Source organism: Tinamus guttatus, unplaced genomic scaffold (genome assembly GCF_059628265.1).
Source record: "Tinamus guttatus ecotype Peru unplaced genomic scaffold, ASM5962826v1 Tinamus_guttatus_pri_ptg000497l, whole genome shotgun sequence".
Classification (NCBI taxonomy): Eukaryota; Metazoa; Chordata; class Aves; order Tinamiformes; family Tinamidae; genus Tinamus; species Tinamus guttatus.
In genome coordinates, this window is record NW_028289031.1 from 5,159,263 (window position 1) to 5,170,525 (window position 11,263).

The following is an 11,263-nucleotide window of genomic DNA, read 5'->3' on the forward strand; positions in this document are numbered from 1 at the left end:
CTGGTGTTGACTTCTAGTTAACTGTGCTAAAAACAAAATGAAGATCACTTCTGAAATGGAACAGTTTACTAAATTATTCTGTAGTGCATTGATGGCTTTTTAAGCAACTTTAGTCCTGGCTTGGTACATTGAGTATTCTGAACCATTGTTACAGTTCTTTGATTCAGATTTTGAATGTACGTTGCAGTATAATCTGCTAGCTATAAGGTTGTGTACCTTTTGGACTCTTACCTTGATTTACAAAATGACCTCTTTCACTTGTGGGGAACATAATTTATGCAACTATACTTTCTACATGCTTACGTTCCTTTTTTTCTCTCCTCTTTTTTAGAGCATTACATTGCCTTCAAAGTAGATTGTATTATGCCAATAAGTGCCGCTTTTGAGTCTTTTTGATGCAAATCAGTAGGAACAACAAAGCTTATGGTACTTGTGGTTTGCAAATTACAAGTTCAAAAGTCAATTTGTTTAGCTAAGATCTAATTCATTTTTTTTTAGCCAGTGAGTACATAATTGTCAAGATATCTTTAATTTTACCAAAATCTGATTTTTTAAAAACCACTATAGGAGTTTTAAATAGTGAAGCTAGCTAGTTCACTGTCATATTTTGTAATAGTCCAGTCATGAGTTTAATTATCTATAAAATACTTTCTATCAAGTGGTACTTTTAAAATGCTTGAAGTGCCCTTGTCTACTTAAAAGAAGTAGCAAGAGGACTAAAATGTTCTTACACGAGATTCTGCTCCTTTAAATCATCTACATAAAGTATATCTTCTGTGCAGCTCTGCAGAGTCGTTAGGCTAACAGAACAATATTGGCAATTAAACAAGGATTAAGTGTACCTGTAATTAGGGAGGATTCATTTGGGCTTTTGTACTAGAAAGTTAAAAGCTGCTTATAAACTTTATGTGCATATATTTTGTGTGTGCCTCATGCACAAAGTGGTGACCTGCAGGTCTTTGATACCAGAGGATTCCAGCAATCCTCTCCATAGTTGCAAGAACAAAGCTTATGGTGGCTTGTGTTGTCATAAGAACACAGAAGAATATGCATAGCTTTAGTTCAGATTTGCCTGAGCATTTAAGACAGCTTTGGCAACCTTGTTCGTAAACTGAATTGCTGCCTGCCCAAACATACAATACCCAGGGAAGAGCAGGGGAATGCATGTGGAAATTTAAATCCGCAGTCTCCAAGGCGTAAATATATTTGAATTGTAATATTAGGAAGAGTCTGGGTTGCCATTTGACTTCCCCAAAAAAAGTTATTTGGATTTCTGTATGTAAATGTGCCTGGCAATTAACATGACTCTCATAACAGTTAATCTCCTAGTCTCTGGAACACATTAAATGCACACAGTAACCTTCATTCTTTTCTCTTTTCATGCCTCAGCATGAAGTACTTTGTGAAAAATTCTCAAAGCTATTAACTAGCTGATAGTTGTGGCTAGTAATTGTTTCTTGATCTGTGGTATATGCTTGCCGAAGCAATAAGATGGATAAGTTTTAGTAAGAAGAGTTTGTATGGGTGGCATAAGGCAACCTTTGTGCAACTGGACAGTCAAGATATGCACCACAGTTTTTCAGTTAAAACTTACCAAGAAATGATTAAGTGCATCCAGACTCACAGTGTACTTATTTGGCATCTCTCTCTGACAATTTCTATATATCTAGACCAATATTTAAAGAAAACACTTCATCACTGAAGTAGAATTTATTATAGCCCCATACTATGTTCCTATAGTTCCTTTATATCCTATTAAAAAAAAAAAGGAAAAGGTATCTTTATAAAATTCTGAGCTTTCCACAGGCATACCTGCTTCTTCACCATAGATGCAAATGGTATAAGTCATATTTTGCAAATGTCAGGCTAACTGTGTTTTCCCAGTCTTTATAATAATATCAGTGGTGACATGGAGAGTTTTCAATAATTCATCAAATTTCATTACTGTTTAACAACAGCAAAATCTTAGCATGATGATGTTTAGTCTTCTAAAATGCAATAAGTTCTGTTGCATTTAAAAGAGAATCTGAGTCAGCTGAACACAATCACGACATGCAGATTACTTCAGTCAGCTATAGAGTATTTTGTTGCATTGGTTAACTCACCCACCTACTAGTCTTAGTTCTCCTGAGTTAATAGTAACTATTCTTATGTTGTTCTAATTCTTAACTTTGCAATAGAACCTTGCAAAAACAAAGTGCACAAAGGAGGCTTGATGAAGTGTGTGACTATGAAAGTTATTTGGGGACAACCATTTTATTCACGCTAAATGCGGAGCAGGAAAACTCTGAATAGAGCTGTGTGTATCCTCAGTTCTGACAGCACAACTGAAAGCTTTGTTCTTTTCCATTATATATAAACTGAACACCTTTTACAAAAGGTGTGTGTGTATATAATATGTAACTTTAAATGTTACCTGTGTAATATCATATCTTATATATATGGACACAGGTACACATAAGTATTTTTTAAATTAAGATTGTAATATCACCAGATCTGCTCTTGGAAATCCAGGGGGACCAAAATATTTTAGCATTCAAAATATTAATTTTATATCATTTCAAGTATATACCAAAACAATTTCTGATGAAGACTGATGCAAATGTTTGTAAATATGAATGCATTATACATTCACTCAAGTTTCATGGATTTAATCAGTTTGACATTTTAGTAGCATTGATGCCTCAGTTCAGTTTACAGACTTGTGATCACGTGGATATGGACATGAAGAATAAGGAAAGTTGGAAATGATCTTATGCTGAAAGGCTTGAAATGTTGTTTTTTGGAATGCTGAACTTCTTCAGGGACCTTCCAAGCTCAAAATGCTAGAATTCTGGGATGTTTCTCAGGCTGACTTTCCAAGCATGGCACACTTACGCCCTCAAATGGTTCTACTTGTAATCCGAAAAAACACTGTGTATATAGGATAAAGACTTCGGACTTGATTCAATAGGGGCACGACAGTCTTTTTTTTTTTTTTTTTTTTTCTCCCCCATAATTGTTCTGAGAGATTGCCATGAAATTCACCTTTTAGTTAGCTCCCTGTCTATACTGTGCCATTGAAACGATTACAAGTTGGTAATCATTTTGTGTAAAAGAAAACATCACTCTATCAGTTGCTTTAAACTCAGATTACCTCTTTAAAGACCAAGGTACATTTACCTCATATGTATATAATGTTTAATATTTTTTCAAAACATTCTCTGGGTTTGCAGTTATGTGTTTCTAGAAATATGGGTATACTAAATTTACAACTTCACTGGTACTAAATGTATTATCTGATGCCCTAAAACACATCCGTTTTCTGTATTTTATTGTATTACTGCAAGTTTGCTGCTTTGTCAATGTAGCACCTGCCCTTACATAGCTGTGTGGATACTACCTTGTACAAACTTTATTTCTTGGGTGATAAATTTGAGGATCCTGTACAGATGAGTGTCACTTTTTTAAATTTTACAAAATTGTGTATTTCCCCATACATTTATGAAAATATGTATTGTATTTGTAGAGTATACATTTCAATGGATTGTAAATAGACAGTAGAAGAGTGATGCTTATGTTAAGTGCTAACACTACAATAGAGAGATTAAAGCAGTAAAAATAAATTACTTTTTTTTTTCAAAGTATTTGAGTTGTCTTTCAGAGGAAGAGATTATCAGTAGGTATATTTTGTGGGCTTGGTGTTTTTACTTGGCAAAATGTGGAGTAATAATGAGCTGTTTGTATTTCTCCTATCAGGAAAATAATAAAGGAACGGCTTCCTAGTGCTGGGACAATCCATTTCATGTATCCATATGGATAATGATGAAGTGTTTGGTCTTCCTCCTTTGTCCTTTAATAATTTTTGAGTGGGTACTTTACTGTTTTCTCTGATCTCTTGGCTAAAATAGCTAATGATTGTTAGAAAATTTCGCTTCTCAGTTAGGTCTGCTTCATCACAAACAGCGCTGATTTCCTAGCAGGAGAAACGAATGTAGGGCTTGCACATAGCTTATACAGTGGCAGTAGTTACGAACATTCTGGTTGTTCAAGAAGGATAAAAACTGAACAGAGCTGGAGTGTATTTTCTACTTTAAGAATCAACTTCCACCGCTCTTCTCTGACAAGGTAAAAGGGTAATGGATATGTTTCTGTACTGTGTCTTACACTAAGTTTGTTCACTGAGAAGCCTAAATACTGCAAAGTTCCAGTATAACCCATGCTGCAAATTGTATCCCTGCCTTTTGATGGTCAACAGCCTAAACAAAGAAACAACCCACTCATAAGTCTCCTACAGTTAAAAATGAGTCAAAACTCCTTCAAGCTTGAACAGAACATACTGAGCCTGCTGGTACATAGTTACTCATTTGATCAATACAGGCTTGAGTGCAAGAACCCAAGATAAATACCAGTGCCTCCAAAATCTGCACTGACCCAGTCTTGTTTGAGACAGCTTTTATTAGTTCTTGACTAGAAATACTCATCAAGCATTTTTGTTCTTCTAGTTTGTAAAAAGCAGCTTGATGGGCTGTGACTGTGGTGTAGCCAGCGCAGGACCCACTGCCCAAGCAGAGCAGGGAGAGGTGATAGGGAAATGAAAGACCGCTGCGCTTTGCTGTGAACTCCAAAAACTCCCCCTAATGCTGGACTGAAACAACTCAGAGGACAAGGATGGCCATCTGATGGTGTTCTAGGGCCAGAGCAGATTATAAGTGTTTTCATTTTTGTTCTGCTTGCTTGGGAGGCCTAAACTTTTCCTACAAGCAGGGGCGGCATGAGCGGGGCCCGAGGGCGGCCCAAGCTGAGCCCCGCGCCCTGAGCGAGGGAGGCAGCACCACACAGAGGAGCCCCCTTGCCCACGGCGGGAAGGGCGGCGTTGGCTTCTCGTGCCCGTCACCTCAGAGCCGCTCCAGCTTGTGGTAAATGGGAGCGGGGACCGGTAGGTTGTGGGTTTGGCTCATTGGAGCGGGGCGAGTCCAACAGGGGCGCCCGAGCCCTGCAGGCCCCACGGACCGAGCGCGAGGGACTCGGTGCTGCTCGTGCGCTTGGTGTGAGGCACCTGCCAGCTGCTGAGAGGAACGGAGCGCATTTGGGGAAAACAAAAACAAAAAAGGTGTTTTGCGAGATCGAAGGAAGCGCTGGTGTCTGCGTAGTGATTTGCGTTGCCATGTATTTATATGGAGATTTTTTTTTCATGGAGATGGCAGTGTGTAATAGTCATAGCCATGCTGGATGAGAACATTTAAGCCCATATGCCTAAAAGCGCTCCACTGACGTCGTGATTGACTGCAGCAGTTTTTTGACTCCACTCATTCTGTGCTGAGGTAGGTAGAATTGTTTGTAAGGCGCTCAACTTAAAAAAAAAAAATGCATGAAAAGATTTTTTTTTTTTTGATAACTTAATCAAGTTGATGATAAAATGTCCAGGCAGCCCCAGGTACAAACCTGTCCTTGCCCAGAGACTTCTTGAAAGTAAGATCCAAATCCATCCTTTCTGAGATGTAATAGTATCTGAAATCATTCCCTCCTTTTGAGAAGGAAACAAACCCAGAACAAACCTTGATGATGATGGGCTCATAACTAAAGGGAAATGAAAAGTCAACTTTCTCTACTTTAGAAAATATTTTTAATTAGCTCACTTATAAAACCAGAGGTCTCCAACTGTCAGTAACGCGAAGCTCGAGAAAGCTATTGAAGTTTTTGGCACATACATTGTTACTTGTTTTTGCATTTATTTAATATGAAATATATGTGTGGATTTTAAAACAAAGATTGAGGAGTGAAAATTATGCTCAAGAATGCCCCTATTGCATTTTGAATTGTAGATGCTAAGAAAATAATAACTGCCTGTAGAAAGAAGAGTGCTGAATCATTGCAAAACAGAAAAAGGAAAGTATTCTCTGTAGTAAATCAATGTACAGATTAAAAAAAAAATCCTAATGAATGGATTTTTTTTTCATTAACTTACTAGGAGGAAGTATTTTATTGCTGAATTCAATGTAAATAGCATTTCTTTTAAGCTGTTCAGACTTTCTGGTCAAGTGTTTGTTACAGAATCTCATTAAAATTTTTCCAATTATTTCTAATCTGGAATCTCATAGCTAAAGCAGATATGAGAATGGTTGAAATATATACTTGACACCAAACTCATTAGACTTTCTATTGGTATTTCTGGCAATGTAATACAAGGAACAGTTGAACTAGTCATTAGCATGTTTTTAAAACCTGAGTGATCTCTGTTGTACAGATTTGCTGTGCTGCAGCACAGGGGCAAACTTGCTCCATTTCTTTCTAATATTTTGAGCCCACTGTGTGGGTATGGGATTCCCAAATTTGTGCTTGTTTGGCAAAGTGCAAAGAAGTTTTTTTCTTGCAAAAGCTGCTCTATGAAGTTCAAGTAAAATGATCTTGGTATGTTACTTTTGCCATAGGTGCTTGTGCGTCCTGGCTCTGTAGCTGTTGGGTTCACTGAAGTACATCTGCATCAACCCATTTGTGTTACGTAGCACATGAATTCAGTATTAAGCAATGATATCCAGCAAGGTGGATTGTAAGTTGAAATGAGAGGAATCAAGCATTTGTTTTTACTTTGAAATCCCATGGTTTTAGTACTTACAAGAGGTATTACATAGCCTGCAATGAGAATAATTCGCACAACAGAAAGGAACTATCTGCAGAGCTGTGCACCAGTGAATGTCTGCTCAAAGATTGAGACTTTATATGGATACTGTGGCACTTTGGTAAAGCAATTCAAATATTCATTTTAACCAAGCAAAATAGCTGAAGTGTTTACACATCTATTTTTATGGGCAACTTTTAACACAAATATGTAAAACGTACTACATCATTTTCTACTTTCATTACAGGATTTCTCTGTATGAATGTTTCTGTTTAGAGTAGTAGTGTGCTTATGAACTCAGCATTCTGGTTGTTCCTGCTTGTTTTCTGTATGTCTACATCTTAGAGGCATGTGAGTTTTCTTGAGGGCTTTTGAGGTAGTGATAGCAGGTGTTGATACGCAGTAAAAGGAGAAGAAAATGGTAGAGAAGACATAGCTGGAGTAGCTATGCTGCCCAGAAGAGATGGTGAATTGAGCAGCATAAAGTAATGCAGATCTTGCAAATCTGTTAACATTTAATCAGCTCATAGTGATCCCATGCAAAAGGTAGCAACATATAGGCTGTGAACACTTGGTGTGGTGCCCTTCTGCTGTGTGTACACAAATGACAATCCCAGACACAACTGCCATCCTGGGTTTGCAAGTGAGGAGTTAGGCATGCAGCTACAGAAAAAAATAGTCCTTAATTCCAGGTGGAATGGAAAAGCTTATGCACCTCCTCTAAGAGATTGAGGAGGACACAGCATTCACCTGCAGTTTGTGTAGAAAAGATGGAGTTAGACTTGTCTTAAGAGGTGCGCAGCTAAAGAATGAGAAGTAACAGTCACAAGTTGGAAGTTCTGCCTGGACATAAGGAAAACATTCTTGAGCAGGAGAGTGGTTAAGCACAGGAGTAGATTGCCTAAAGAAATTATGGACTCTTCATCCTCCAGGATTTTCAAAGTTAATTGACTGAGGTCTTGAGCAACCTTGTTTAGCTAGGTTGCATGCAGAAGATATGCAGGATAGCCAGAGGGACCTCCGACTCTGTGGATTTGTCTACTGAAAAGAGTTTGGCAACTGACTGTTGGGAGTATAGGCTCTCAAAACTGCCTTCCACCACCTGGTGAAGTCATGGCAGGAATCTTGGCTGGTGAAACACCACTTCTGAAAATTCTTGCAAGTGCTGCTGCTTGTCCTACGTCTTAAAAAACTAGCATGTTCTCACCGCTCTGAGCTGACCTGGAATACCAAGAATCTCTGGTAGACTAAGGGCAAAGCATTCACTCTGACAAGGGCATCTAGAAAGTCATGCTGTTTCTTTTCTTTCTTGGATAAGAGAATGCCCAAGGGGGAAAGGCTCTCATCCTCCCTTTCCTGCCTTTTTTTTTCTTTTTCTTTTTTTTTTTGACTGCTCACAGTGTTTGGAGGTGAAAGATGATTCATATGGCAGCATCACTTATAATGAGCAGTAACAGAAACAAAGCTTGCACACATGAGGAGTGTCTTAAACAGGCAATGTATTCCCACCATTGTGAGGATGATGTGGCACTTTCTAATTACTCCCTAAGGGGGTAGAGTGCAGAGAGCAAAGATTTGTCCTGTTGTCTTCCTGTGGATGGTTTCAAAACGTGTGTAAAAAAGCGTGTTCAATATGAAGGACTATGCCAGGAAAGTTTTAAAGTAAAAAGTTAAAAGGTGTATTGTAGATGTAGGGTCCTTTGCAGTAGCTGTTCTAATTTACCCCTCTGTTCTGATGGCTCTGCATTACCTGTTAGTGTAGCTATATCCATAGCTCTTTGTTGCATGAATTTGTGGACTAAAGCAGTTTTTGAGATTTCATAGCAGCCTCTTTTAGTTTAGACAACAGCTGCTGGTACTTTCAGAATTGAAGGTCACAGCTGTAATTCTTGCTATTGGTCATCTGCCCATAGGGAATAACATTTTATTTCAAAAGCATTTACTTTATTGTGGATTTAAGTTATGTCACTGATACCATGATTGCTGCCTATTTCTTACATGGTGGCTTGTCTTGCATGTAAAATCAAGATTTCTTTTTCTAGACACAATTAACTTTTTTGAACAACGCAAGCTCTCAGCTAAAATACTGCTAAATACTGGTGTGATGTTCTCCAGTAAATTAAAACAGTAGTAGCTGTAAACATTGTCACTGGCACACGGTCTCTTTCAGAGTTTTGCACATCCTCAAAACCATAAGTAGCAGCATAGTCATTCTAGGAGCTGCCAAAACTTCAGTAGGAGAGTGGCCCAGCAATAACATCCACCAGTTCCCTCAGCTCTTGTGAGGGACCTCGGCACCCCCCGCCACACTGCCCCGTCCCCGTGGCGCAGCAGCCCCAAGGGAGCCAGGGCCTCTCATCGCCTCTCCCTCGGGGCTCAGGGCTGAAGACAGGCCACGTCTTCAGGCCCCAGGAGTGTGGGGCAGGAAAGAAGGGCTCGCACAACACTCGATACTCAGGAGTTCTTTTATTTAATGTTATTTATTGGTCCATGGTGGTTGGCTGGTCTTGGTGCACAGTCTGCAGATGGCTCCTTCTGCAGCCCCTTCATCGTGATGTTATGAGAAGGGGGTAGCAGAGGGGGAAAGGGGAGTGGAGGGAAGGGGGGAACCGGCTGCTGCATGCTGCGCCCATAGGTGTTCTTTGGCCACGCAGTCCCTCAGGTGGATCTTCTGCCGAGGGACTGGTGGCCGGGCGCAGCTGGGTGGCCGTAGGGGGCCCAGGCTCTCCTGGGATGCCTCTGCCATGGTGTTTTTTCGGCAGGGCATCCCAGGCGCCAGGGCCGTCATGCAGGATCCACCTCCATCGGCTCCTCATCAGACAGAGGTGGATCCACCTCCATCTCCTCGGGGCATTCTTCGGGAGCGTCAACTTCCATGGGTTCTTCTACCATCTTCCTTGGCCACCTGCTGTTACCACGTACCACTCTCAAGATGTTATCCAATAATTCTTTTCTTCTCAGTCGCCTCCTTTGAACAGCCCTGAGGGCAGCCACCGGTTTCATTTTCCGGAAAACGGGCAGCAACCACCACGCGCTAAACCACCACCACCACCACCAGAGCCAAAGCCAGAGCCTCAGCGAGCTCGGGGACAGCGCCAGCGCTCCCGCTTTTATAGGGGCAATGGCAGTGTTCTGGGGGTGCATCACAATGATACGTGACGTGACATCAACAGCGATGGTCTGGAGGTGGGTTCCTGTGATGTCACGTCACGTATCATTGTGATGCACCCCCAAAACACTGCCATTGCCCATTGTTCTTTTCCTTGAGAAATGGTCTTGAAAAAAGAAAGACATTTAAATTGTTGCTATCCAATTCAAACGTGTTAACGAAGACTGAGGAGAAAAAGAGGGTGCCTCAGTGCTGTTCAGCTTGGAGTATTGGGAAAACGTGTGAAAGTGGATGGTGAGGAAGAGGATGTGCAATTCTTGGTCTCTTGGGAAAGTGATTGAGATAGTGCTGATGTTAGAGCTAGAGGAGGTGAGATGTTCCGTCCAATTGCAGGCAGAAGTTGAGCACAGCAGAAATCTGTGGTTGAGGCTCCTCTGGGTCCAGCAGTGAGGCCACAGGGAATGCCTGTCTATGTCATACCCAGAGAAAATCCAGAAAATCCTTTAGAATGAGAACTGAAAAACATAATCCAGATTGGCAGGATTTACGGGGGCTTCTGAATACATTGCTCATGCCCAAGGGAAAATGAATGGTGTTGGATAAAGCTTGAGAGGAATATGGGAAACAGAATGCTAGGGACAGACCGGATCATTTTATGCTGGCCCAAGATGAAGCCGTACAGAGTAAGGCTGAGGATCCCTCTGCAGCTTCTGAGCAGTTATATGAGACTGCTCAAAAATGGACAGGCATGGATCCTAAAGATGAAACTAAGCAGGTGACTTTTACTACACAATTTGTAGGGCAATCGGCACCACATATAAGGAGAAAACTTCAGAGAGTGGATGGTATGTCTGCGACGTCCATGTCTTAGCTAGTAGAAATTGCATCTGAGGCATGCAATAGCAGAGAGGAAGCAGCAAGGAAAGAAACACAGAAGGACAAGCAGAAAGACCAGAAGCGCAACGCTGCCATTTTGGCAGCCGCATTTGTCCAGGCACAAACGTCCTCTCAGGAAAGGGGTTTTCCAAGGGGCTGAGAGTGTGGAAAAGGACACAGAGCAGGAGGGAATGTAGGAAGTAGAATCCCACTGGGAAGAAATCAGTGTGCAGTTTGTCGCGAAAGGGGCCCTGGAAAAAATGAGTGCCCAAAGAGGCAAGCAGAGAATGGGATACCCCTACCTGTATCTGTTCCGCAGGCAGATTTGTTTACGATTAGCACAGAGATTAATACAGAGATTAATACAATTGAGATTGATGGGGCCTGGAGGTTGAGAAAGTAGATTCCACAACTGACCCCCTGGTTTCTATTTAGCAGGGGAATTAAATAATTATTTATTTTTAGTAGATACTGGAGCAATATATTCAGTATTGCATAGTCGTAAGGGACCAATGAGTAAATCCTCTATGTCAGGAACTGATGCCACAGGAAAGCAAGCAGTCAGGCCCTTTTTACCCGTAGATATATATGTAAATATATATATACAGATTTATCTGTTGCAATATATATAATAATATTGCCTGGTTACAATATATAGATGGCATCTTACTGGGAGCCAA